The following is a 23,867-nucleotide window of genomic DNA, read 5'->3' as shown; positions in this document are numbered from 1 at the left end:
AGATTAAGAATTGTTTCAAATAAAACGGCATTCTAAGTATTTTCTATTTTATTATACTATAGGGTGATATATCCATAGAAGTTAGTTGATACATGGCAAATTAAACCTCAGTTATTTTCTTAGTTATCTTTGAAATATTTTCATTTTTGTATAATGGTGTGTAATGAAAATGTTTGCCTTTTTCTATGATGATGATGTTTATATTGTACTTATTGTCAAAACATAATGGGGATGAAATAAATGAGATTATTGAAATTTCTTTTGTTTTATTTTTCTTGGAAATTTCCTTTAGGCGAGCGAGCAAGAGCGGGACGAATTTTTCACTTATTTTTAACCTCACGATGATAAATGAAATTATTTTATAAATTCAAAAGATGCCAGATCTGAAGACTAGGACGTTTATTCGTATTATGCTTTTGGAATACTAAAGTTTGCTTTGCAGCTTTCATACCCTTAACTTTTGACGGTTTATTTTTAAAAATTTTGCATTTGAAGTTTTTCAAATAAAAAAAAATTCAAAAAAATTGAGATATGGGAATTTTTGTGGTGACTTCCTTCTACGTATCTATTTAACCGAGTAACGAAATACTCTCGAATGGATTTGCAAAATGGAAAGGAGCAAATTTATCTTGAAATCAATAGTATTTACTCGGGACACAAATTAGCAAATTACGTCACTTATTTTATTTACAAAAACTCTAAAAAGTGAATTTGGTTTAGATTTTTAGTACTAGCAGCGCTATCTATGTACAGAATCTCATACTGAACACGTTTCAATATTAGTTTCTACTATTTCGTATGTCTCAGCTCTTGACTTTTTGTCACCTATTTACAAAACTGAAAGGAAGATGGCGTCCGTTATTTTCACCCCAATTTATTTTTTTATTAAGACCAAAGTTTTGTCAGAGAGAAGAAACATATTTTTATTGAATAATGTGTCCACCATCACGAAAATATGAATGGAAACTTCTAAAAAATTGATTCCCATACTCTTCGAACAGTGGTTGATGGTCGAATGCCCAATAGTGACATCTCTTATTGAATAGCTCGGCTCCATAAATTTTGAGTATTAATTTCATTAGGAAACATTGTTTGTTAAGTGTTTAGTTCTCTTTGTTTCCACTATAAAATTATATTGATATACAGGGTGCGCCAATTTTGTTAAAAAGTTGAGTGTTAGGGGGTCGTTTTAATACGTATCAAAAACATTTTTTTATTAGTTGTATTTGAGGTCCATGTTTTGAAATTATCTTGAACGCTTTAAACATAATTTTTTGAAAATGAGATTAAAATTTTTTGAGTACTTTGAGAGTTGTACACAAATTTATATAAGAGATAGGTAAATAAAAGAACCATCTGTAACTTATTGTAAGTTAAGAAAAAGAATTTACCTAAGTGACTTTCTTAATAAGATGCAATATCATCGTAGTCGATTAAATTGTAATTATTTGTTATTTTATATACAAAGTGAGCCCAAAATTGAAATTCTCATATTATTTCTTCTTTCGAATGTATCACACTGTAATTTATCTTCGTGACAATTTTTTTAGTATACCCTATACGTTAAATTTATAAGAAAATTGCTAAAATTTATTGTAAACCATAATTTTTATTTCTTCAAAAAATGTGATCAATCCGGTATACTATAAAAGGCTCCCATCTATCAATTTGATATCTTTGGTTTGTAAAGGGGCTGCAACAATCTGTATAGTTCGAGATAATTCCAAAATATGATTTTTAATAACATCAACTATTATTTGGTATATTCTGTCTAACTTTTTCAAATCTTAAAACTTTTAGTTGTAAACAACTAATAAAAACAAGTTTTGACACAAAAAAGCAATTTTTTGTATAATTGGAATTCGAAAGCGAACAGAATTTTATTTTAAAATATCGTTTTAGTGAGAATGATTTTGTGTAATTTTGTAATGATTTCGATTTGAGAATCGCAAATTTAGTGAAAAAGTAATTTTCCGTGAGAAATTTTCTTGTTATATTATGTTTAACTTGAAAACCACGAAGGCGAATTCGACAAATTTGATTAGGTGGGTGGTTTTTTACTTTTTTGCTTGCAACTCGGATATTTTTTGTGAAGTTCATTTTAATAACTTGATTTTATTGATATAATTTTCATTTATAACTAACTCACTCAAGTCGAATAAATTATAACATCTTGGGTAATATAACTTTGAATGTATAATACCGGGTACCATCTAAAAATTGTGGACTTGATATTTACGAGGGGGAAAATTTTAGGGGCTGACAGATTTAAGAAGTAATAAAAGTTTTTTCCTGAATATATTGTTACATAATTTTTTTGTACTTTTTTTAATTGCAAGTGTATTTAGAAAAAATATTACAATTCATGTTTTTGTTTCAGGTGTTGGTGCGCGATTCTACGCGAAATTTTAACCCGTTAACGAAACGAAAGGTAAATGTAGTGCACGTTCCATAATGCGGTTTGCCAAAAAGTAGGTGATTGTTGGATAAATAACAAAAAAATGATTTTCCATTCTTCATAAGAAATATTTCAAAATACATATTTTACGTTTCTACTTGGTACTGCTAGATAATTCAATTCATTTGAACGTATGCTGAAATTTTCCAATATTGTAAATCGAATAAATTTTTTCTCCATCCATTATTCCAAAATTTATGCTGAGAAATTGATATTTTTCCCCAAAATTGAATGTAACACAATTTCAATATGATATACGAGAAATATCCACAAAGAAATTTCCATTTGATTATAAAAAAACATATGTGCAGGTCAAAAAACATATTTTTCATGCTGTTAACCTTATTTTCTATGTAGTTTCGAAAATTTTTTAAACACTTGATTTTCTATGCCTCCTCCATGTTCTTCCGGCTCGTTTCAACTTTGAACGAGAGATTTCAGGTGTAAGAAGAGATGAAAGTCGGTAGGAGCGAGGTCCGAGCGATACGGAGGATGATCAAACACACCCCAGCCAAATTCTTGGAGCGGTTTTTATGTCACGTCACAGTGTGAGATGGGGCATTATCGTGAAAAAAAAACAAAAACCAGTAATCCACGGAGTTTGCTCTATTTCTTAATTTCCACGCATGTGCCTAAATCAAACGGCAAAACGTCGGAGCAAACGGTGGAAATGAGTTGTCGAGGTGTCGAAATTTGCATCCCCCTATGAATATTCGAAATATAGGTTTTCATTGCAACTTGGAAAAGGAACTTACATTGTGGATGTACCTCGTATGAAAGAAATACTAAAATCAGTTATTAAAACGTTTTATTCAAATTTTTCTAAAATTTTCGGTTGGAATTTTTGCATCAAATTTTGATTGAAATGATTTTTTTTTGTTATTTATTGAGTGAGCAAAACTTTGATCAGATGTTGTAGTTTCTTGTGTTTTTATCTAGGAATATTTTGTTGAGATTAATACACTCACAGATTTTAATTATTGAAGAAAAATGGTTTGAATTTATTTTTGAATAACTAATTAACATTCAGAAAGTTTTAACAAACATCCAATTATACTTATAAAACAATGTTTTCGAAATCTTTAGGGATCTTTTGAAATTTGAAGTTAAATTTAAATATTTCATTTGAGCATAAAATTCATAATTCACTCGTGTTTAAAGCAAGTTTATTCTCTAAATTATTACTCAGATTACTCAGATTATGTCGCAAATTTCGACTACTCCCTTAGATTCGAACAGAAGATTGTTAATACTTACGACCAAAGCTAATTTTTCTCATTATACTGATCAAATAAAATCTTGACTTTGTTATTTTAGATTGATTAATTCTTTTCAGCGTTTACAGTAACATATTTAAGTCCAGAAAAATTTGATGAATAATTCTGATGATAATCATATGATAGAATTGCTCCAATACACCTCAAATTCACTTTGATTCGAAATAGTCGTACATGGATCATTCTGATCAATATAAATGATAATTAGATAATTAATTTACTTCAAAAGGGGGATTTCCATTCGAACGTCTTTCTGAGTAATCTGTTGAGATTTTACTGATCTTTGAGAACAAATCTGTTGTGTTAATGAGATGATTGTGTGATGAATGTCTTTGGAATTTGATTAAAAATGAGGCAGGCAACCGCCGCGATATGGAAAAGTGATTCGTAATTTTCGGTATCGGTTTCGGTGTGCCGCGATTCGATTTTAAGTGATGGAAATCATGGAAATGGAAAATGGATATGCGGGCTTTCCTATGTGGACAAAGTTATGTGAGTACAAATCATTTTACGTATCAAATTAACTCCCTAGCTCTAAATCATAAACTTCAATAATATTTGCATAGTAAGTCAAATTACTAATTTTTTTTATAATTTCACCATCTTCAAATATTATTATTGAAAAGTAATGAACGCTCTGTATAGTAATTAGTATCTAAGCAAGATTTATACTCAAAGATCGTAAAATTAAACCTCATTTTGGAAAATTTTCTCAATTGTTTCAAAGGATTTTTATAATCTGAGTGAATTCCTTCTTACACGTGCGGTGCAGTTTAGGAACCCTTTTTATCTGTTTGTAGAATAGTTTGTTTACATTATATCCAGGGTTTAATACCGATAACGAAAATTGACCGTGCAGCCCCTTCTTGAATGCCTTTGTCTTTGTTCCAAGAATTTCTTGTTCACTTAATATTTCGAATATATTTTTTTCATATATATGAGATAACGTTCAACAGAATCCTTTCAGGATGTTTATTTAACTTGGAGATAAGGACCACCCTACACTATGAGCAATTTTAAAATCGCAGTATTCTAGATAAATCGAAAGTTATACCAAAATAACTATACATGTTGAGGGTTTATTATTAATAAACAAAAATTGACCGTGCAGCCCCTTTTTAGATGCCTTCATCTTTGTTGGAAGAATTACTTATTTACTTTGCATTTCGAATTGATTTTTGATATTCCTGAGAAACATAACGTTTAATAGAATATTTTCTGATATTGTTTATCTAATTTGAGGATGGGAAATTTTCAATTCACAGTATTTTCGATAAACAATCAAAAATAATACCAAGATAACAAAAATGTTTTGATTTGTATGCAGCCAATCTTTTGAAATTTGAAATTGTTTTAGTCAGTAACATTGTTCTAAATTCTACGTTTTTTAATTGAGGAAATTACTATTATTTGCTGCCCATAACCTCTACTTATATAGCTATTTAATAATATTAAGTTATTGTGGGTGGTAATAATTAAATCTATGCCATGTTTAATTGTATGTATTATATCCATTATCACTAATTATTTAAAACTTTCTTAGAAATATTATTAAAAATATATCTTGTTTTATATTGCTTTATTTATTTTATCTTTGAAAACACTATTTTATTCAATTTGAAAATTATATAACAAAATATGTAATATTTTATTACTTATTATTTAATAAATCAAAACTTTACATCTTCATGTTCATTGACCCCTTTCGAATTCTTTGGGAATGTCTAGACTTGTTTTTGACTTGCGCATTGTGATTGTTGACGTCACAAGCTTTAAACAATGCATTTAATTATTTAGATAATGAAACTTTGACAGTATTACAAATTCGGGCAGACATATTTGATGCTAAATTTTCTATTCGTAAAATTTCGTGTAATTTTGTTTTCGATTGTGAAGTGAAAACTATTTTCTTTTTGATATAGGTAAAATTTAATTATCTCTATGAAAAATCAACAAGAATTATCCATCTAAAGTTTGTGTGAATTCAGTTAATTACATTTTATCGAAACCTACGATTTTATTGATTGATTTTTTACATATAATAATAATAATAATTTATACATGGAGTAGCAGTTTAGAAAGAGAGAAGGTTGGTGTAACATGGTTATACGAAATTAGAATAAATTAGAAAATATGTCGGTTATTTAGATTTACAGGGTGACGAGAAATTTTGGAATAGTTGAAAATAATGAATGTTATTTGTACTAGAAGTAATCTCGAAACAAAAATTCTTGTATATTGCAGCATTTAACTTCTAATTATTGTTCATACAAGAACACTCTGTATTCAAAGAGTGGTGAATTATAAAACAAGTTGTCCAAGTATCAAGACATGGCAATATCAAAATTCATTTTTGTTAAAATTTGTAAATAAATTAGTTTATATTTCATATTAATACTTTGTTTACGCCGTTTTGAAAAAATATTCTCATATCTGTTGACCAGATGTTTTATTGCTTATTCCGTTTTTATGGCTGTAGTAGGTAAAGATGTGGATTTTTCCAATAAGACCCTCTCAACATGTGCAAATAACACAATAATAAAGTAATAAATATTATGGGTTCCAATGGTTTTATAATTTGTACAGAGCTGGCCAAAACAATATAGTTCACTATCATATTTGGCAGGATTGATTATCAAATTTTTAGGAATCGTCTCTCCAAAATAATATAACTCTCAAAAATTCTTCTCAAACTTATAATTGTTTTCTTGGTAAACACAAACTGGAAAAACAATATGATAATTAATTAAGTTTCGAGGATCTTTTGAGTCGTTTAATAAAGCATCTTCTTCTTCCAGTGGGGATGTTCGATTTGGTACAGATCATGTGAGATCATTTTCTTAATGACTATCATCATTTTGCATTAGTGCGGTATCAATTATTTGTACACACTTTTAATTTACCGAAAATAATATGTAAATAATCTCAAAACATTCTGTAAGATAAATACACGAATACACGAAATGACTTTTCAATGAAACAGTTACTTTTAAAAATTATCTCTTCCTTCAATAAACTTTTTGTCATCACCCCTTCATTTGTTTAGAATCGCTTTTCACATTTTATACATAAAAAATTCTTTTCTCTTCTTATTAATCGAATAACTAAAGCATTTTTCTTCATATTTTTATAAAAATTAATTTATTAATAATTTAATTTTCTTACGAATTTTCAACAAAGTTGAGTGTTATTTAATCGACATCGCAATATTTATTCTCCAAAGTGCAAATTCTAACAAGTATATAAAAAATTTCGAATGCAGATCGATAGTAATTGGAAAAAGAATATAAAAGCCAACAAAGTTCGATAATTACAAAACATTACTTTTGAAGAAACTGTACCAAAGAAAACTTCAGGGTTCCAAATATTTTAATTCTGGTATGTTTATTTTAGATATATTTTATGGACCATCATTACACCCTTTTTTTTGTTAAAAGTATCCTTTATTTATTTTTCTACATTGGTTATCGAGAATTTACAAGAGGTATAATATATTTGGAAAACAACACGTGCCGTGCAGTTTAGGAACCCTTTTTATCTGTTTGTAGAATAGTTTGTTTATATTATATCGAGGGTTTAATACCGATAACGAAAATTGACCGTGCAGCCTTTGTCTCTTTTCCAAGAATTGTGTTATAATTTAACTTGGAGATAAGGACCTCTCTACAATATGAGAAATTTTGAAATCACTGTATTCTTGAAAAATAATCGATACTGATACCAAAATAACTATGTTGAGGGTTTAATACCGATAACGAAAATTGTCTTTGCAGCCTTTCTTAGATAGTTTAGTTTTTGTTAAAAGAATTTTTCATTTACCTTACATTTCGAATTTAGATTTGACATTTACAACCACCCTTTTTTGTTTATTTAAGCAAACTGATATACCTCTTCTAGATGTTTTCTTTTAATATTCGTATTCTAAATGTGTCCAAAATTTAGCACTTGATAAAGGCTTTATTTATTACTGCGTAGAAAATGAAATAGAAATTTTGAAACTTGAAATAAATTCTACACTGTATAAATTCTACGTTCTTTCTTTACTTAATAAACATTTTCATGTACCTACCTGTAATCACTAATGATATTACTAATTCCAAAAACGAAGACGTAGAAAAATTGAAAGTATATAATATGTACCTATCTAGTGTCCTAAAAAGAAATTCAAATTTTTTGCTACTCATACGTAGATTATCAATAAATTTAATGAACATTTGTTTTGTTTGGGAGATTAAGGATACTTTAGACTATTGATTGGTGATACTTGGCGTTTTCTTATTTTACAATAGAGTTTTCAAATAATCAAGTTTTTCTTGGAAAATTTCAATTTCCAATTAATTATATCACTTTAATTATTTGGATTGGAACAACATTTCCAATATGTAAAAGGGTATTTTCTAAAATTTCGCAAAACAATACTGTATATTTTTATTTGGCAAATAGGATGTCCCGAAAGTAATTGAACATAACAAATATATGATGATTTTTTTAGACGAAATGTTCTATTTGCTCAAATTTTCAACTCGACATGAAAAGTGTGAGTCAGTTTTGTGTTTTGCTAAAATGTTTTATTTTATTGTTTCAAGTACTTCTAATCTACACTATATTAATAATAATATACAGGAGATGATTGTTTGTATAAAAATAAGATGGATTTTAGTGATGAAGTAAAGCACCCGGAAAATAGTAACTTTTAGTTTCTTTATTATCAAATTTGTATTTATGTTTCTCTCAGAATCTATAGTTTTGAAAAGAAAAGAAAAGATTAAGAATTGTTTCAAATAAAACGGCATTTTAAGTATTTTCTATTTTATTATACTATAGGGTGATATATCCATAGAAGTTAGTTGATACATGGCAAATTAAACCTCAGTTATTTTCTTAGTTATCTTTGAAATATTTTCATTTTTGTATAATGGTGTGTAATGAAAATGTTTGCCTTTTTCTATGATGATGATGTTTATATTGTACTTATTGTCAAAACATAATGGGGATGAAATAAATGAGATTATTGAAATTTCTTTTGTTTTATTTTTCTTGGAAATTTCCTTTAGGCGAGCGAGCAAGAGCGGGACGAATTTTTCACTTATTTTAAACTACACGATGATGAATGAAATTATTTTATAAATTCAAAAGATGCCAGATCTGAAGAATAGGATGGTTATTCATATTATGCTTTTGGAATACCAAAGTTTGCTTTGCAGCTTTCATACCCTTAACTTTTGACGGTTTATTTTTAAAATTTTTGCATTTGAAGTTTTTCAAATAAAAAAAAAGTTCAAAAAATTGAGATATGGATAAGTTTAGATTGTAACCGTGATTGATGTTGAAATAGCTACGAAATTGCATTTTTTTAAATCTCAAATATAGAAGACTCACCCTATATATATAATCTACTTTGCAAAGCATTTACAAGAAATGTGTTTGTAAGAACAGAATTTTTTTTTGGAAAACTACTAGAAAACATATATATGATTGATATTTCTCTAATATTATATTGTTAAATACAAATAGTTGAGAAAAACCCTGTATATCATAATTGGTAAAAGTAAAAGTAATTTCAGAAATAAAATAATGTGGGCCTCTCTTCTGGAAATTAACAAAAAATCTTAAAACTTTTAGTTGTAAACAACTAATAAAAACAAGTTTTGACACAAAAAAGGAATTTTTTGTATAATTTGAATTCGAAAGCGAACAGAATTTTATTTTAAAATATCGTTTTAGTGAGAATGATTTTGTGGAATTTTGTAATGATTTCGATTTGAGAATCGCGAATTTAGTGAAAAAGTAATTTTCCGTGAGAAATTTTCTTGTTATATTATGTTTAACTTGGAAACCACGAAGGCGAATTCGACAAATTTGATTAGGTGGGTGATTTTTTACTTTTTTGCTTGCAGCTCGGATATTTTTTGTGAAGTTCATTTTAAAAATTTGATTTTATTGATATAATTTTCATTTATAACTAACTCACTCAAGTCGAATAAATTATAACATCTTGGGTAATATAACTTTGAATGTATAATACCGGGTACCATCTAAAAATTGTGGACTTGATATTTACGAGGGGGAAAATTTTAGGGGCTGACAGATTTAAGAAGTAATAAAAGTTTTTTCCTGAATATATTGTTACGTAATTTTCATTTATTATACATACAGGGGCAATCTGTTTATAAATATAGTGTTTGATTGAATGGTTTGACGTGAATAAATAAAGGGGACACAATCTATTTGCATAATTTTTTTGTACTTTTTTAATTGCAAGTGTATTTAGAAAAAATATTACAATTCATGTTTTTGTTTCAGGTGTTGGTGCGCGATTCTACGCGAAATTTTAACCCGTTAACGAAACGAAAGGTAAATGTAGTGCACGTTTCATAATGCGGTTTGCCAAAAACTAGGTGATTGTTGGATAAATAACAAAAAAAATGATTTTCCATTCTTCATAAGAAATATTTCAAAATACATATTTTACGTTTCTACTTAGTACTGCAAGATAATTCAATTCATTTGAACGTACGTTGAAATTTTCCAATATTGTAAATTGAATAAATTTTTCTCCATCCATTATTCCAAAATTTATGCTGAGAAATTGATATTTTTCCCCAAAATTGAATGTAACACAATTTCAATATGATATACGAGAAATATCCACAAAGAAATTTCCATTTGGTGATAAAAAAACATACGTGCCGGTCAAAAAACATATTTTTCATGCTTATTTTTTTAAACACTTGATTTTGTATGCCTCCTCCATGTTCTTCCGGCTCGTTTCAACTTTGAACGAGAGATTTCAGGTGTAAGAAGAGATGAAAGTCGGTAGGAGCGAGATCCGAGCGATACGGAGGATGATCAAACACACCCCAGCCAAATTCTTGGAGCGGTTTTTATGTCACGTCACAGTGTGAGATGGGGCATTATCGTGAAAAAAAAAACAAAAACCATTTGACAGTAATCCACGGAGTTTGCTCTATTTCTTAATTTCCACGCATGCGCCTAAATCAAACGGCAAAACGTCGGAGCAAACGGTGGAAATGAGTTGTCGAAGTGTCGAAATTTGCATCCCCCTATGACTATTCGAAATATAGGTTTTCATTGCAACTTAGAAAAGGAACTTACATTGTGGATGTACCTCGTATGAAAGAAATACTAAAATCACTTATTAAAACGTTTTATTCAGATTTTCGGTTCGAATTTTTGCATCAAATTTTGATTGAAATGATTTTTTTTTGTTATTTATTGAGTGAGCAGAACTTTGATCAGATGTTGTAGTTTCTTGTGTTTTTTTCTAGGAATATTTTGTTGAGATTAATACACTCACAGATTTTAATTATTGAAGAAAAATAGTTTGAATTTATTTTTGAATAACTAATTAACATTCAGAAAGTTTTAACAAACATTCAATTAAACTTACAAAACAATGTTTTCGAAATCTTTAGGGATCTTTTGAAATTTGAAGTTAAATTTAAATATTTCATTTGGGCATAAAATTCATAATTCACTCGTGTTTAAAGCAAGTTTATTCTCTAAATTATTACTCAGATTACTCAGAATATGTCGCAAATTTCGACTACTCCCTTAGATTCAAACAGAAGATTGTTAATACTTATGACCAAAGCTAATTTTACTCATTATATGATATTGATCAAATAAAATCTTGACTTTGTTATTTTAGATTGATTAACTCTTTTCAGCGTTTACTGTAACACATTTAAGTCCAGTAAATATTTGATGAATAATTATGATGATAATCATATGATAGAATTGCTCCAATACACCTCAAAATTAACTTTGATTCTAAATAGTAGTACATGGATCATTCTGATCAATATAAATGATAATTAGATAATTAAGTAACTTTAAAAGGGGGATTTCCATTCAAATGACTTTCTGAGTAATCTGTTGAGATTTTCCTGATCTTTGAGAACAAATCTGTTGTGTTAATGAGATGATTGTGTGATGAATGTCTTTGGAATTTGATCAAAAATGAGGCAGGCAACCGCCGCGATATGGAAAAGTGATTCGTAATTTTCGGTATCGGTTTCGGTGTGCCGCGAATCGATTTTAAGTGATGGAAATCATGGAAATGGAAAAAGGATATGCGGGCTTTCACTTGTGGACAAAGTTATGTGAGTACAAATCATTTTACGTATCAAATTAACTCCCTAACTCTAAATCATAAACTTTAATAATATTTGCATAGTAAGTCAAATTACTAATTTTTTTTATAATTTCACCATCTTCAAATATTATTATTGAAAAGTAATGAACGCTCTGTATAATTAGTATCTAAGCAAGATTTATACTCAAAGATCGTAATGGTTTACTACTATGGAGTCTGGTATGATTATTTTAGATATATTTTACCGACCATCATTACACCCTTTTTTTTGTTAAAAGTATCCTTTATTTATTTTTCTACATTGGTTATCGGGAATTTACAAGAGGTATAATATATTTGAAAAACAACACGTGCGGGTGCAGTTTAGGAACCCTTTTTATCTGTTTGTACAATAGTTTGTTTACATTATATCGAGGGGTTAATACCGATAACGAAAATTGACCGTGCAGCCCCTTCTTGGATGTCTTTGTCTTTGTTCCAAGAATTTCTTGTTCACTTAATATTTCTAATATATTTTTTTTATATATATGAGATAACGTTCAACAGAATCCTTTCAGGATGTTTATTTAACTTGGAGATAAGGACCACCCTACACTATGAGAAATTTTAAAATCGCAGTATTCTAGATATATCGAAAGTTATACCAAAATACCATTTTACATATCAAACTAACTCCCTAACTCTAAATCATAAACTTTAATAATATTTGCATAGTAATTCTAATTACTAATTTTTTTTATAATTTCACCATCTTCAAATATTATTATTGAAAAGTAATGAACGCTCTGTATAATTAGTATCTAAGCAAGATTTATACTCAAAGATCGTAAAATTAAACCTCATTTTGGAAAATTTTCTCAATTGTTTCAAAGGATTTTTATAATCTGAGTGAATTCCTTCTTACTGATTAGTAATTTTAGCCATCATATGTTCAGAAAAACAATGGTTATTCTATAAGAAATTTTTATAGTGAAAGTAGATTGTTTAGAATTTAATGTTTTTAATGGTTTACTACTATGGAGTCTGGTATGTTTATTTTAGATATATTTTACGGACCATCATTACACCCTTTTTCTTTGTTAAAAGTATCCTTTATTTATTTTTCTACATTGGTTATCGAGAATTTACAAGAGGTATAATATATTTGAAAAATATCACGTGCGGTGCAGTTTAGGAACCCTTTTTATCTGTTTGTAGAATAGTTTGTTTACATTATATCGAGGGTTTAATACCGATAACGAAAATTGACGGTTCAGACCCTTCTTAGATGCCTTTGTCTTTGTTCCAAGAATTTCTTGTTCACTTAATATTTCGAATATTTTTTTTATATATATGAGATTACGTTCAACAGGATCCTTTCAGGATGTTTATTTAACTTGGAGATAAGGACCACCCTACACTATGAGAAATTTTGAAATCACTGTATTCTAGATGAATAATCGATGGTAATACCAAAATAACTATACATGTTGAGGGTTTATTATTAATAAATGAAAATTGACCGTGCAGCCCCTTCTTAGATGCCTTTGTTTTTATTGGAAGAATTTCTTATTTACTTTGCATTTCGAATTGATTTTTGATATTCCTGAGAAACATAACGTTTAATAGAATATTTTCTGATATTGTTTATCTAATTTGGGGTTGGGAAATTTTCAATTCGCAGTATTTTCGATAAACAATCAAAAATAATACCAAGATAACAAAAATGTTTTGATTTATATGCAGCCACTCTTTTGAAATTTGAAATTGTTTTAGTCAGTAACATTGTTCTAAATTCTACGTTTTTTAATTGAGAAACATTTTCATGTACCTGTAATCACTCATGAAATTACTAATTCCAAAAACGAAGATATATCATAGGAAAATTAAAATTATATACATAGTGTTTTAAAAAGAAATTACTATTCTTTGCTGCTCAAAACATTTCCTTATATAGCCATTTAATAGTATAAGTATTAACTATCACTAACTATTTAAAACGTCGTTTGAAATATTATTTAAGACATCTCTTGCTTTATATTGTTTTATTAATGATTTTTTCCATACAATGATAATATAGATATACAGGGAGTATCGAATTAGAGATATGACTTATTTACAATTAGGATAACTTGGTTATACGATACTAGAATAAATTAGAGAATATGTCGGTTATTTAGATTTACAGGGTGACGATAAACTTTGGAATGACTGAAAATAATGAATGTTATTAGTAATAGAAGTAATCTCGAAACAAAAATTCTTGTATATTGCAGCATTGAAATTCTAATTATTGTCCATACAAGGACACTCTGTATTCAAAGAGTTGAGCATATCAGCTAAACAACTATTCGAATATTTCTATTAATGAAAATTCGGTTTCATCACACCTCGTTTCTTTCTTCTTTAATATTGGACATATTTCACCACCTCTTAGCTATTTTTCTGATAGAATGTTATTCTTTTCTGTACTACTACACACACTGGTATGTCTTTATTGTTGTTTCCTTCACGAGATCCACAATGCTCTTCCTATTCCATTCAAAATTCCTTCAAAGTATTTAGCCCATCTTTCAATTTTTCTTGTGAATCAATTAAGGACTCTTCTCTCGTTGTCCCTGATATAAGGTACTCTGTAATTACCTAACTGTGTCCTCCCGTGATTTTTTTGTTCTATTGTTAAAAATTTCTCAATTCTTTGTTTTTAAACTTGATGGTAAATGAAACTTTTCTCAGAGTTGACTTTAGTTTCCGTGTAAAATCAAAAATGTGATTCATATGTTTCATTTCTTCAACTAATTTTGGTATACACCGTATTATGAATAAAGTCTGAATTTGTGCACACTTTGTGCACTAGAAACAACTGAATTATAACATGTAACTCTCACCCTATACACATGATCTGCTGTCCAAAATGTCCATATCAAATCAAATTAATTGCCAATAAATTACGATCAAATAATGCTATTTCTCAATAGTACTTAATAAAAGTCTTGTACATTTTTTTCAAAAATACACATTTCAGAGTTTGCAAAAATAGCCAAAATTATTTTTAGTATATAGTATAGGTTCGTTCCATCGATGTCGGTATTTAGTTAAAAGAATTTAATATTTTATGATGAACTTCCTTTTTCTTATTTTGAGGGATTGCAGCTTTATTATACTTTTATTGGTGACGAAATGTAAATTTATTTAATTTAGAGGAACATCATGTTCAATGGAACCTTTTTTGATCCTTTCATGTTTATCATTTTACAAAATTTCATATTCAAAAATACACGTTTCACAGTGTGCAAAGATACCCAAAATTATTTTTAGTATACCGATAGGTTCGTTCTATCGATGTCGGTATTTAGTTGAAAGAATTTAATGTTTTATGATGGACTTCCTTTTTCTTATTTGAGAGATTGCAGGTTTTTTATACTTTTATTGTTGCCCAAATAGAAAATTATATATTTTTCTTCTCTATAATATGAATGTAAAAACCGAAACACATTATGATGTGCGGGGTAGCGCGAAAAACAAATTTGGTTTAATATTAGTGGTAATGAACTAAAACGAGCTTCACGGAAAACTCTTTCCGAAAATTTTCCGATTTTCCGAAAATTGTTACAGATAGTTTCCAATATACGTGTCGACCCAATAAATGTCTTTCGATCAATTTTACCATATTTTCGTAAGTTTTTGAAAGAAAAATGATGCGAAAACTTTTTTTTGTGATACTAAGATAGGAACGAGGGCCACACAGCATAAACATTATACTGTCATTCTTTTACTATTATGTTTTGAAATATAATTGCTAATCATCCTGTATATACGGCAACACCAATATTACTCTTCGTGCTCCATACTCTCAATTTTTTCAAAAAATCACTCAAGATGTATTATAATATGAAATCCTATTCACTGATTAGAAATTTTAGCCAATAGGTATATGTTCAGAAAAACAATGGTTATTCTATGAGAAATTTTTATAGTGAAGTTAAATTATTTTAAATATTCAAGATTCCTTCGGACAATTTCATATATCAATTAATTCTATAACTCTATTTGGATTGCAACAACATTATTTTATGTAAAACTTTCATACGAACTTTCTGCAGTAGCTTTCATATTTTCAATGTAACTGCAAAGCGTTATCATTTGAAAAATAAAGTAAAAAAATTTCATTTGCAATAGAATACCAAGAAAGGATTCAAATATTTATAATCTCTACACCAAATTAAATTGTTATATATTATAAAGGCAAAATAAAAATTTGAGATACCCATCCCATCAACAGTTTGACAAAAGTTCAATTTTGGGAAATGAAAGTTCAGTTAGTTTCGTAGTTTTCATTGAAATGATTTCATTTGTGTTACTTATTAGGTGTATATTGAGAATGCTTATTATTTTCTAATGATTATGATGTTTATATTGTATCCAGGATTTTCTTATTGTAATAACCAAGAACCAATTATTATGAGATTTGTCAATAAATAATGAAATAAATGAAATTATTGAAATTTTTCTTGTTTTATTTATCATGGAAATTTCCTTTCGGCGAGCGAGCAAGAGCGGGACGAATTTTTCACTTATTTTAAACTACACGATGATAAATGAAATTATATTATAATTTCATAAGATTCAAGAGATGCCAGATCTGAAGGCTAGGAAGGTTATTCGTATTATGCTTTTGGAATACAAAGTTTGCTTTCCAGCTTCCACAGCTTTAAGTTTTGACGGTTTATTTTTCAAAATTTTGGATTTTTTTAATTTAATAACCACAAACCAATTACCTATTATGAAAAGTTTGAAGAAATAATGAAATAATTTTTGGTTTAGATTTTTAGCACTAGCAACGCCATCTTTACAGAGGAGCTCATACAGAGCTTCTTTTATTATTAATTTCTACTATTTCGTATGTCTCGGCTCACGACTTTTTGTCACCTATTTACAAAACTGAAAGGAAGATGGCGTCCGCTATTTTCACACCAATTTATTTTTTTATTAAGACCAAAGTTGTATCGAAGTGTAGAAACATATTTTTTATTGAGTTAATGAGTTAATTATGAAGAAAGTATAAATAGAAAAGTCTAAAAATTGAAAAATACACTTTTCTAACTGTTGGTGATGGTCGAATACCCAATAGTGCCACCTCTTATTGAAAAGTTGTATTTCATTACTTTTCAGTAATAATTTCAGTAGAAAACATTTTTTTAAGTGCCTACTTCTCTTTGTATCCGTTATAAAATTATATTGATATACAGGGTGTGCCAATGCTGCTAAAAAGTTGAATATTAGGGGTTCATTATAAAACGTATCAAAAACATTTTTTATTAGATGTCTTTGACGTCCATAATTTGAAATTATTTCGAACAAGCGAAACATAATTTTAAAAAAATGAGGATGAGGTTTTTTTTAAGTTTTTTGAGTGGTGTGGGTAAATTTATATGATAATCGTAGGTAAATAAAAGAAAGCTCTGTACTTAATTCAACTAGACATTACAACAAAAACTTTAATGACAAAAAGTAATGTCCATCGAAATAGATTAAATAAATTGCTTAACGGAAATTTTGAAAAAAAAAAAAACATATAATATCTATGTATTATAATTATTTGATTTCGTTTTAACGTTCAAATTATTTTTCAAACAATTTTAAAAAATGGAAGATTTGAATTTATTTTTTTTTTGTTTCAGGTGTTTGTGCGCGATTGGACGCGAAATTTTAACCCGTTAACGAAACGAAAAATATATAGTGTGCGAATCGATAAAGCGGTATGCCAAAAGGTAGGTGATTGTTGAATAAATAACGAAAAAACATATTTCTTCAATTTTTATAACAAATATGTATTTCAAACTACAAATATATGTTTTTCTAAAATGGAAATGCTGCTGCATCAGGAATATATAAATACATGTAAAATTCTATTTTCTATTATCGTTTTTCTGTGTCACGCTTCTTTCCAAAACTTAACCTGTTTGAAAAATAAATTTTTTATGTAATAAATTCTTTACAAATTAAATGTAAAACAATTTTCCTATAGTAAATACTAAAATACTAAAAATTGTCATACACGTCTAAATAACATTTTTATAACAGTTTCAAGATTAATTTCAGATGAAATGTTTTTTTTTGTTATTTATTGGGTGTGCTATGAAAATTATTTCCATGATAATTTGTTGATGGTTACATACATGAGACAGGAGACATACAGGATTCCAGGAACATTTTGATTGTTTACGTACGGAGATATCGTTTCAAATTCGTTTACACAATTACCTATCTATTATTAAACAGAGCCACTTTATTCTTGACTTAATTCGAAAAATTTTATTAAAATTTAGATTAAATAGCAAGAAATTATAATACAATACATTTTTTTCCAAAATGTCTTTAAAAACCATTTAAAATACAGAGATTATTTTGAGAATATTATCCAAATAACTTTGATAAAATTGATTAGATTCTGTTGATATTTTGTGTAAAAATTGATGGAATAAATTAAAATTTGAAAGTTAAATGTCCACTCGTTTGGAAACGAGTAAAGAAGATGATTGTTTGAAATAACTATTAGGGAATTTTGAAAGTTATTAATTTCGATAAATTTGTTGAAAGATTCGAAAAAAATTGAGAGCGGCTCAATATATGAAAAATCCATCTGAATATGAATTGAAACGAATTATTTATTTTTTTATAGGTATCTAGGTACAATGAGGAGTTTGCAGTTCTTTGATGTGTTATATTTCCAAATTTTTGAATTTATTCTTTCTTGTTTTGATGTTTTGTGTGATATGTGATATAGTGTGATCGCATGGTTATCCTCGGGTACAATAAGGACTTGTAGTTTTTAGAAAATCTCCTTAAACTAATTAATTAACGAACTTTTTGTTAATTTTTTCAATACTGTTGGTTATATAACTAATTAAGTTTAACTTGTAGATGTGATTTCCATTCAAATGACTTTCTAAGTAATCTGTTGAGATTTTCTTCAACTATGAGGACGAGGCTGTTGGGTTAAGCTAATTTTTTTCGGAAAATTAGTTCCCTAGAAACGACAAGTACAGGCTTGAGGTTGCTCTAACGTAGTGGACTAACAAGTCTGTGCTATGGGGATGATTGTGTGATGTATGTCTTTGGAATTTGATCATAAATGAGGCAGGCAACCGCCGCGATATGGAAAAGTGATTCGAAATTTTCGGTATCGGTGTGCCGCGAATCGATTTTAAAAGTGTTGGACAATATGGAAATTGGTATATGGAAATGGATATGGAAAATGGATATGGAAAGTCTACTTCGTGGAAGACCATATGTGAGTACAAATTTTTATATACATTAAATTAGGTTGGGTGATTTCGTTTTCTAATGATAGTAAAGTTATAACGCAATGATAAACTTTTGTCTGATGCTTACAAAGATATGAAAATCAAGTTACTTTTGAGTTCTTTATTTGATAGAAAAGTTTCACAACCAAAAAAATCGTATGGAAAAAAATTTATAGATATCTGGAGAATAATATTCCGTATGAATTTGCATTTTTAAGTTTGGTATTTTCAGTTAAGTAAATTGAAAGTATGTGTGTGATAATTATTGTATCTTGTATGCGTGTGTAAAAAATTCCGTTTTGAAATCTTTATATCAATGGCTACTTCATTTGTTATAAATTTTGGTTTTTCTTTCCCAAACTGGACCTGAAATTTAAAAATATAAAATGTTGTAAACTTCGGATCTGTGAATTACTTTGATAATAATTGAATGATAAAATTATTATACACTATTTTGTTCTTATACAGAACTTAATAAAATTGAATTTTTCGAAATGAAAATTACATTTTTCTAATAATAATTCGAAAAAAAAAACATATTTTCTGGACATTTTATTTTATAATCGACTGTGAACAATTTATTCCAACGTTAATTGTTTCTAATTTATATCAACCCTTAAAAAAAGAAAACTGAATCTGTTTCTTTTTTAATTTTGAACGTTTTCTGCTCAAGTTAGTTGAATGTATATATGTAATAATATATTTTGCAAAATAAAGATTTTCTCAAGAGTTTATCGAATATCGATAGCTACTTCCTTTGTTATAAATTTTCATCATTCCTACCCATTTTGGACTTGAAATTTGAAAAGATAAAAATGTAATAACTATTTAAGGTAAACTTCGAATCTTACTTATAGACAATTGAATAATAAAATCATCATATATCGTTTTTTCTAATGCAGAACTTTACATGATTAAATTTTTCGAAACTGAAAATCCATTTTACCAATAATGATTTGAGAAAAAAACATCTTCTGGACTGTTTTATCATAGAATTGACTTGGAAAATTTTTTCAAACGTAAATTATTTCTAATATATATCAATCATTTAAAAAAAAACACTGAATCTGTTTATTTTTAATATTCTCTGATTAAGTTAATAGAAGAAAGTATGTATGTAATAATGATAAATACCTTTTACGGAATGGAAATTTTTCAAAGTCCATCAAATAGGAAGCTAACTTGTGTGAAAAATTAAGTTTCCCAATCTTCATATCGACAGCTATTTCATCTGTTATAAATTTTCGTCTTTCTTTTTTCTAAAACAAATTTTTATAAAATTGAATTTTTCGAAACTAAAATTCCTTGTTTTTAATAATCATTTGAGAAAAAAAATTATTTTCTGGACTATTTTATCAAGAGAAATTTTTCAAAGTTGTTATACATCGTTTTTTTCTAAAACAAATTTTTATAAAATTGAATTTTTCGAAACTAAAATTCCTTGTTTTTAATAATCATTTGAGAAAAAAAATCATTTTCTGGACTATTTTATCATATAAGCGACTTGAAGAAATTTTTCAAAGTAGTTATACATCGTTTTTTTCTAAAACAAATTTTTTTAAAATTGAATTTTTCGAAACTAAAATTCCATGTTTTTAATAATCATTTGAGAGAAAAAAATCATTTTCTGGACTATTTTATCATATAAGCGACTTGGAAAAATTTTTCAAAGTTGTTATACATCGTTTTTTTCTAAAACAAATTTTTTTAAAATTGAATTTTTCGAAACTACAATTCCTTGTTTTTAATAATCATTTGAGATAAAAATTATTTTCTGGACTATTTTATCATATAAGCGACTTGGAAAAATTTTTCAAAGTTATTATACATCGTTTTTTTCTAAAACAATTTTTTATAAAATTGAATTTTTCGAAACTAAAATTCCTTGTTTTTAATAATCATTTGAGAGAAAAAAATCATTTTCTGGACTATTTTATCATATAAGCGACTTGGAGAAATTTTTCAAAGTTGTTATACATCGTTTTTTTCTAAAACAAATTTTTTTAAAATTGAATTTTTCGAAACTAAAATTCCTTGTTTTTAATAATCATTTGAGAGAAAAAAATCATTTTCTGGACTATTTTATCATATAAGCGACTTGGAGAAATTTTTCAAAGTTGTTATACATCGTTTTTTTCTAAAACAAATTTTTTTAAAATTGAATTTTTCGAAACTAAAATTCCATGTTTTCAATAATCATTTGAGAAAAAAAATCATTTTCTGGACTATTTTATCATATAAGCGACTTGGAAAAATTTTTCAAAGTTATTATACATCGTTTTTTTCTAAAACAAATTTTTATGAAATTGAATTTTTCGAAACTAAAATTCCTTGTTTTTAATAATCATTTGAGAGAAAAAAATCATTTTCTGGACTATTTTATCATATAAGCGACTTGGAAAAATTTTTCAAAGTTATTATACATCGTTTTTTTCTAAAACAATTTTTTATAAAATTGAATTTTTCGAAACTAAAATTCCTTGTTTTTAATAATCATTTGAGAGAAAAAAATCATTTTCTGGACTATTTTATCATATAAGCGACTTGGAGAAATTTTTCAAAGTTGTTATACATCGTTTTTTTCTAAAACAAATTTTTTTAAAATTGAATTTTTCGAAACTAAAATTCCTTGTTTTTAATAATCATTTGAGAGAAAAAAATCATTTTCTGGACTATTTTATCATATAAGCGACTTGGAAAAATTTTTCAAAGTTATTATACATCGTTTTTTTCTAAAACAAATTTTTATGAAATTGAATTTTTCGAAACTAAAATTCCTTGTTTTTAATAATCATTTGAGAGAAAAAAATCGTTTTCTGGACTATTTTATCATATTAGCGACTTGAAGAAATTTTTCAAAGTTGTTATACATCGTTTTTTTCAAAAAAAAATTTTTATAAAATTGAATTTTTCGAAACTACAATTCCTTGTTTTTAATAATCATTTGAGATAAAAAATCATTTTCTGGACGATTTTAATAATTGACCCACTTGGAAAAAATTTTCAAACGTAAATTATTTCTAATTAATATCATTAAAAAAACACTGAATCTATTCATTTTTAATATTCTCTGGTGACGTTAACAGAAGAAAGTATATATGTAATAATCATAAATACCTTTCGCGAAATGGAAATTTTCCAAAGTCCATCAAATAGGGAGCTAACTTGTGTGAAAAATTAAGTTTCCCAATCTTCATATCGACAGATACTTCATTTGTTATAAATGTTCATCCTTCTTTTCCATTATCGACTTGAAAACTTGAAATTTTAAGATATAAAATGATATGATAAATATCTAACGTAAACTCCGAAACATTTAATTGAATGACAAAATTATTATACACTGCTTTTTTTCAATGTAGATTATTAGGAAATTGAATTTTTGAAAGCTAGAATTTTAATATTCTCTATTAATTTTTGGGACAAAAGGTCTTGGTGTTCAGAATTTTGAACCTTTCATCACAAAAATTCTAAGAAGAATGAAAAATGCCCCTCCACACATGTTCTGATCGCTTTGTTGGGATTGGCTAAATCTTTCGAACCCTTGTTTCGATTGGCCGAGAACAAAGTTGGGTGAAGGAAGAAGGGCCTCTGTTATATAAACGTCGTTTTCATCCATTGTAGGACATTCCATCTTAGATTTTCGCGGCGCTCAAGCTTACGTTGTAACTTATTATTCAAAATCCTTTTGAATATTTTTGTGAATTATGAAGTGCATCATTTACAAATGTAAGTAATTTCTGTCCATTCTATTTTGATTTTTGTATTATTGATGTTTAATATTTTTGTGAATATAAAATTTATTTTTCAAATAATATTCTGGATATATTTTTATCTTTTGGACTTATTTCATTTTTTTATTTCTGGAATTGTGATATTTTAAAATTGTTTTTTTTTCTTCAATTTTTTTTTCAATCTTCAATTATTTTCTTATATTTAGATTTCATTTTTAATTTTGTGGATAAATATTAAATTTTCACTGTATAATTATTCCAGATTTTCATTGTTACTGTATTCCTGCATAAATTTTATTTTCGTAGAAGATCTTGTCATCTTCGTTTTGAGTTCTTACAATTTTTTTCATTATAATAACTATGAAATTTCTTAAGTATACATACATCTCTAGCCCATCATTCGAATTTATTAAAATTTGTTATTTTCTTGTATCCAAATCCAGAAGTAAATTCACAAATTCAAAATTTTCTCGTAATTCAGTAATTGTCTCATACCGCATGTTTCATATCTTTTTTTTTTTATTTTTGAGAGGTGGTTGTTATAGAAATGTTCAATTTGATTTTTATAGTTTTGTCCGTCCAAGATTGATTGGTGAAAAAAATCCCTATGTTGAGTTTAATTTCTATAGTTTCTATTTTTTCTACAAATGTTTAAAATGAATAATTAGAATGGAAAAAAATAATTTCACTTTTTTTAAATCTTATATATTGACAATATTCATAGTTTACATCTAGTAAACATGCTTCACGTATATTGAAAATAAAAATTTCAAAAAAAATCCATTTCATTATCAAATAGCTCTACTTTTTCCTTTTATGAGGGGCTGCACTTTCTCTTTTTGAAAAACAAACCGTAATCACCCATTGTTCTAATATCCTGGTGGATCCTTTCACCTCACTGTTCATCACTGAAAGCTCCCAAATTTTTGGTAAAAAATGTCAGACGCGAATAGAGTAATTTTCAATTACATTCGAGCACTAAGGGATTTGTAG

The 23,867-nt window shown here is 27.3% G+C and overlaps 1 long non-coding RNA gene across 2 annotated transcripts; it reads left to right on the top strand.

The window, feature by feature from the left end:
* The first annotated feature begins 1,878 nt into the window (after positions 1 to 1,878).
* LOC130446868 (uncharacterized) lies at positions 1,879 to 22,031 on the top strand. Of its 2 annotated transcripts, XR_008910191.1 has the most exons (4): positions 1,879 to 2,045; positions 2,381 to 4,227; positions 10,039 to 11,861; positions 17,515 to 22,025. It is a non-coding gene; the product is annotated as an uncharacterized LOC130446868 (long non-coding RNA). The 2 variants fall into 2 exon arrangements; XR_008910190.1 differs by lacking the exons at positions 1,879 to 2,045; positions 2,381 to 4,227 and adding an exon at positions 9,436 to 9,602 and having other exon boundaries at positions 17,515 to 22,031.
* Positions 22,032 to 23,867: the final 1,836 nt, after the last annotated feature.

This window comes from Diorhabda sublineata, chromosome 7, assembly GCF_026230105.1.
Source record: "Diorhabda sublineata isolate icDioSubl1.1 chromosome 7, icDioSubl1.1, whole genome shotgun sequence".
Classification (NCBI taxonomy): domain Eukaryota; kingdom Metazoa; phylum Arthropoda; class Insecta; order Coleoptera; family Chrysomelidae; genus Diorhabda; species Diorhabda sublineata.
Note: the sequence above shows the minus strand (reverse complement) of the source record. Positions and strands in the feature narration are given on the sequence as shown.